General features: G+C 40.2%; 1 pseudogene; it reads left to right on the top strand.

The window, feature by feature from the left end:
* The first annotated feature begins 1,643 nt into the window (after nt 1-1,643).
* Nucleotides 1,644-5,938, top strand: LOC145501487 (uncharacterized; annotated as a pseudogene).
* The last annotated feature ends 440 nt before the right edge of the window (nt 5,939-6,378 follow it).

Raw genomic sequence — 6,378 nt, 5'->3', positions numbered from 1 at the left:
CGGGCGTGACCTTTGCCTGACTTCTGGTCAGCTCATGAGGAATTTATTGCGAGGATAGGTTTTCCCTTGGGACTGTAAATTTCTGAATGAACGGACACTTGGACTGACAACTGGAGAAATCTAACTCTGGAGAGCACTGCTTTGCCTGCAGGAACGGAAACTCACAATTTCCTGGTACATGAGGATCTACTTCAATGGTCACTACGGACGTCAAGGAAGAGAAATCAGAGACATGACTTGGTCCAACAGAAGTTTATTCTGCACTCGTTAATGTTGAGGATGTAATCATCAATGTAATCGATGTAATCCAAAAAAAAGGTTTACAATGTAGCCTGCTTATATGAGGTACTTAGGGACAAAGTACAAGTTATGTTGCTAGCTAAGTAAATACACTCACGTGTGAAACAATAGATGCTTAAATTATTCTTTTCAAAGTTTGTGATTTCTTCTTTGTTACACTAAGTGACTGATAACAGGGAGAACCTCCCCTTGAAAGAAGCACGTGATAAAAGTACAAAGTTCAATATCAGCATACACGTGGCATAAGTACAAAGTTCGATACCAATGCAATCGAATACAATCAAGTCACGCTCAGATTCACAGGTTTGCATTTGAGTACGTTACTTTACACTTTTAAGCAAAATGTGGCAATTAGTACCACACATATGAAAATCAGGAACACAGCGTAAATAATCCCAATTATCATGCACTGAGTCGTCTAAGGGAGTTCCCCATCACGCGAAAGCTCAATTTCCCGACTGAGCAAAGGTCAAGTCAAGCAATATTTTGGTAGAAGATCATAGTGACCCATTTGCACTTCGAGATTGCTTTTTAGAGGAAGAGGAACAGTGTCCCATTAAGTGGGAGTAACCCAGCCTTCTTGATGACTTCAAAGTATGAGGTAAGTTTGTTCAAGGACCAGCTGCTTATTGGAAGAAAGTTCATGACAGCAGTTGTAATTTAACACATGTAAACCTCACTCGTCCTTTCACTAACGAAAAAAAACATTCAGAGGAGAACACCAGTCATATCCAGAGTACTTTGAAAGATCATTTTATGTTATAACAAAGTTCACTACATCCATTTTTCATCAGAGGATTTGCAACTGAATGAGAGTTAGAGTGTGTTTTTGCATGGTTGTGCCTCCTATGTGTAGAGTTGATTGACTGTAGATTGATTATTCAAACCCTCGAAGCTTTGGGTAGTTCAGTACAACTGAAATGGTTTTTTCCTGCATTTCCTTTGTACATTTGTCATAATTTCAACCTGGACAACTTGAACCTCCTGTTTACTGGAAAGAGAAATGTCATGTCCACAGTACTTTTTTTGTCTTTTCTTATTTTTTTGACTTCAAAATAAGATTGAACCTAATTTTGACATGTGACTTTTAAGGAACATTCTCCAGAACACGGAGGTTGCGGACCAGTAGCGACTCTTCGCGTTTACAGGCCTGGCGCTACAAGCGATAGAATCACAACTCATTACATCCATGATTGCCCAAAGTTAAAAAAAAACACTGTATGGCAATTGTTGGAGTTGTGTACAATCGGTATGGTTCACACTGATCAGCTTCTTCTATCTTATTTTTATATTATTTAAAAAAAGGAATTCGCTTTGAAAGAAGCGAGGGCAAAGCAGCAGATATGTATGGGCCTATAGAAGAAGACAATTTCAGTGATCTGGACAATTCCCCTGCTTCACCATCGCCATGTAAAGGGCCATCCACTTCTGGTGTCCAACATCCCACCAGAGTAGGACAGCAAAAATCCACCAATCCTGACTGGAACAGCGATGGAAGTAGCAACTTGAAGATAGTTGAAGTCAAAGAAATTTCCTCAACTAGAAAGCTAGACATTAATTCAAGTGAAGATGAGGGTTTTCCTTAAAATCCATTCAAATGGTGAGTTGACATTTCATGCAAGTTATGTGTATTGTCAAGGTATAGGATACAGTGTTCACGGAGTATCACTAAAATAATTACATGTTTTGATTTTTGTCTTGTCTGTTTGATTACTAAAATTATTTTTTGATTTCCAAACTTTTTGCATTTGATTTGTCAAATGACACTTTTGATCTACAAAGTGAGGCATTTCGTACATCCCGGCACAGCATGTGACTGTAGGTGGTTGGCGTGCCCTACTACTAAGAGAGGCTTTATTAACAGAGAAGCAATCAGACTTCTTAGAACAAACTCTGGAAAAAAATTTCCAGGAGGCCATGTGTAACTTTAAAACACAACTTGAAGCACATGGTTATCCAAAAAGCCTAACTGAAAGAATGATATCAGAGGTCTCCTTTACCGAACGACAGTCGGCGCTCAAAAAACAAACCAAACAGACTGAAGGCAAAATTATGCCTTTTGTGACGACATACCATCCAGGGGTAAAAAACTTAAAACAAATACTGAGAACTTAAAACAAATACTGATGCAAAATTGGAGTCTCATCCAAGATCAGCCACTGTTGAAAATAATGTACAAAACACCTCTGATTATATCACATAAAAAAGGTAAATCGCTCAAAGACATACTCGACAGAGCGAAAATTTAAAGGCTTACATGCCACTACCATAAAACCACACAAGGGAGTCTGTGTTGGCCTGTCAATGACCTTTTCAATCTGCTGAAACCCATTTGAGAAATCAAACGGACAAATTTTGGAAATCAAAAAACCATTTGACAAATCACACGGACAAGACAAGAATCAAAACATATGATTATTTTAGTGATACTCCTCGAACACCATAGTAGGAACTACACAATTGGCAGAGTCATTTTTCTTCACATTAGCTTTCTGTCACTGGGGAGGTAGAGGTACAAAACAATACAAAATCTTTGGGACGGCAGGAAGTGGATGTTGAGTAGAGGTTTTATTTACAATTGTTAACTGACAATTTTTGTGGGACTTTGGCCGTTTAATGGAGGTCTGACTGTAATTCCATTGTTAGCAAAGTGAATAAAAATAGAAATAGCATACACACAAAGTTCCAAAAATTTATGATTCTGAAATCGGAATTCTGCAAAAATATAGTGACATACATGGTTATTCTCGTAAGTAAATTGTCACACTTCTCATTTATATAAATAACCTTCCTTGCTGGGAAGAAACCTCACACTTTGGAGACAACACCCCTCCCCACCTCTATGAAGGACAGCATACATGGAATTTTGAGCAAAGGATTCAGCTCCTTCTTGACGTGGACTCTTCCAAGATTTGTCACGGCAGGCCAACCAATGTAATGGAAAATGCTGCTTTTGTGGTGGACAGAACCAAACTCAAAAACAGTGAAGATTGGCTTGTAACTGATTTAGGGGCCTTTGAAAATTGTGGATCAAGTGCACATGTCTTTCTGTAGTCGAAAGTCGTTTCTCCAAAGGGACGAAAGTGGAAAAACAACAGCTTCAGACAGGAGTGTATGGTGAGAAAATTAATGTCTTTGAGCACCATAAAAGGTGCAACGACTTCAATTGTACATCCACTGTTATCACGCAATGGGATGGTGAGGAGCTGCCTTTGGGCTTGATACGGATCACCTTTGCTGAAGAAGAACATCGTATAAGTCCTCATAAGCATCCTCATTCAGGAAAGCAGTTCATCCCTATGGCACCATCCACAAAGGCTAAGCTGCTCAAAGAGGCTTCTGGATGAAAGGGCCCTTTGTGAATCTTTGATGAAATTTCGGTGGACATAGGTGATGTACTTGACTGCAAGCAGTCTGCTGACTTGCCAAGAGATAGCAAGCAAGTGATCAATGCTCATCAGCGATCTCAAAACAAAGCCTATGAGGACGAATTTGGAAGTTTACTAGATCTTTCGAAAAATGATAATGTTCTGCACAATCTTCAGTGGACGCCAGCACCTAGAGTGGTGAATTTCATTGATGAGCAAGTGAATGACATCATACGAGAATGCTGCCATCCAAACTCTAGATGCATCTTGTCCATAGACACCACCTTCAACGTTGGTAATTTTTATGTGACCACAACAATGTACCAAAGTGAAAAGGTAATTAGCAAAAGAACTGCTGAACCTGCTAACCTACCAGGCCCTGCAATGTTTCATACCACCAAAACTCAAAAGGACTACCTCTACTTCGCCCACACCCTTCTGGAAAGTAATTACGCACTGGAACGAATTGTGTTTGTAGGCGGGGACAGGGACAAGGTGCAGTCCTTCTCTCTTAAACCATTAAAGGGAAGCATTTTCCTCCTGTGCAAGAAACACGTCGAGGACAACATAATGGAAAAGATAACAGACCTTGGCTTGAATTCCATTAAATGTGAATTATTACAAGATGTATTTGGAGATGAGCGGAAGAAAGAGAGAGGAATCATCGACAGTGATACCACAGAAGAATTCTTGGCTATAGTGGAAAGCATTCCCAGCAAGTGGAACAAGATTGAACGAGACGAAGAAACATACAGGATGACATGATGAATGGCATGTTGTTACCTGTACGTAGAAGAGCTGGGCTGAAGGATGAATTTTTCTACAATTATGTCCAAGAGAGCAGTATACAAAAGTAAAGTTAAGGAGATGAAGGTTGTTTAGGGAGCTGATTATAGGCCTGACCCAAAGTGCACATGGAGTGAGGCAGTAACTGTCTACGGGAACATTGTGCAGCAAAGTAGGAGAGACATTCAGTGTGCAGTTTTAGGAAAAGGTCCCTACAACCTTCATCGACACATTGTCATCCAGCTGTAACTGCTTCCAGCTGGTTGGGGATGAACAGGAAAGAGAGGGAGAGACACCTTACCAAACTTGGAACATCCATCACAGAGGATATCGAAGAAGACAACAAAGAAGAACCCCTGACACAAACAGAGGTAATCGGGAGTTTCAAAGATTCAGGTCTCCCAGAGTTTCTGAAAGGTTCCTGGACCAATGCAAACAAAATTGTCCAGTTGAATGGTATTGGTTCCTTCCCAAACGACGACAGCTGAACGACAGTCATATCCTTATCCAGCCCACTCTCCCACACTGTCCAGATAGTGGGAAAGAAATTAGCCTGCATCGACTACCCATGTTACAACAAATGCAGAATTTGTGCTCATACCTTGGTGGTAGCACATCACCTTGGCATGCTCTCTAGTTGTGTTGAATCATAAAGTGCCAGTTGAGAGGATGGTCCATGCAACGATTCCAAATGGGCAGGAAAGAAAGACAATGAATGGAAGAGCATCTGCAAGCGAAAGAAAAATCCTCCACGTGATGTGTCACAATACGAGGATCGCATTGATGTTGAAGCCTCAATTGAGTCTGATTCTCCCTACGAAGTTGTTTTTATTGCTCAGACGAGGGCTACAACATGCTACAGGTGCAAGGGATGTGTACGGGACGACGCATCAGATTCACCTCTGCCTGCCCCACATGATATTTTCTTGTGGCATAAGGATTGTCGTGTATATCAGCGAAGTGGGGAAAGCAAGATCTGCGTCACAAAAACTCCAGAGGCAGTGTATTACCATCTGTTGCGTTCATGTGCCCCACTAGCAACATGCGACAACAATGAAATCGAAGAGGCCACCAAGGGAGGATTGGTAGAGTCCAATAAACAGCTTCTATGGCGTGAATTTGGTATGAAGTTTTAAGCTCCAGCTCTAGCAGATCAGCTGTAAAAGCCTACAAAGCATTTTGGCTACAGGTGATGGTCTAAATTATCCATACAGATGTGGAACTTGGAGAACACATTTGATGTTGTCAGTGTACATAACTTTTAGCTCCTTTCGAGTTAAACGTCTTGTGCTATTTGCCTTTAAAGACACTTGAATTTCCACCAAATTGTATCACATTTATAATAGCTCACATCAAACAATCACCGTATGCAGACTTTTTTTCACCCCATGCTTACTGTTTATGACTAAATTTGTCTGGCATTTTGAATATTCCTCAGTACAGCTGTCCTTCAGGGCTCTGTTTACTGTTTATGACTAAATTTGTCTGCCATTTTGAATATTCCTCAGTACAGCTGTCCTTCAGGGCTCTTTTATGCTATTTTTTGACGAGTAAGAGTTAGAGCCTGAAAAAAGAATGATCTGGGGGTTTTAGTGCTGCGTGAAATATCAAAATGTTTCTCAGTCCAATTTACAACGGTTTCAAACCGCTTGAAAAGGCTTCTCATTGTATGTAAGAAAGTAGAGATTCTACAGAGTTTTTTGGGGCCAAGGTGATGCCCAAATTGTTTTCAATATAGCCGTGAATGTTACGCCTCTTATGTTAGCGTACGTTTAGAATTTCTCATTATGTGAGTAAAACCGTTTCAGATTTGTTTATTATAGTATTACTGTAGACATTTTCAGGTATTCCTACCTGGTTTTGTTAGTGTTTAAGGGATTTTGTTGCAAATTTCTGTAGAATGGAATGATTAGAAAGGAAATAG

The sequence above is a fragment of the Orbicella franksi genome, chromosome 10 (assembly GCF_964199315.1).
Source record: "Orbicella franksi chromosome 10, jaOrbFran1.1, whole genome shotgun sequence".
Taxonomy (NCBI): domain Eukaryota; kingdom Metazoa; phylum Cnidaria; class Anthozoa; order Scleractinia; family Merulinidae; genus Orbicella; species Orbicella franksi.
Note: the sequence above shows the minus strand (reverse complement) of the source record. Positions and strands in the feature narration are given on the sequence as shown.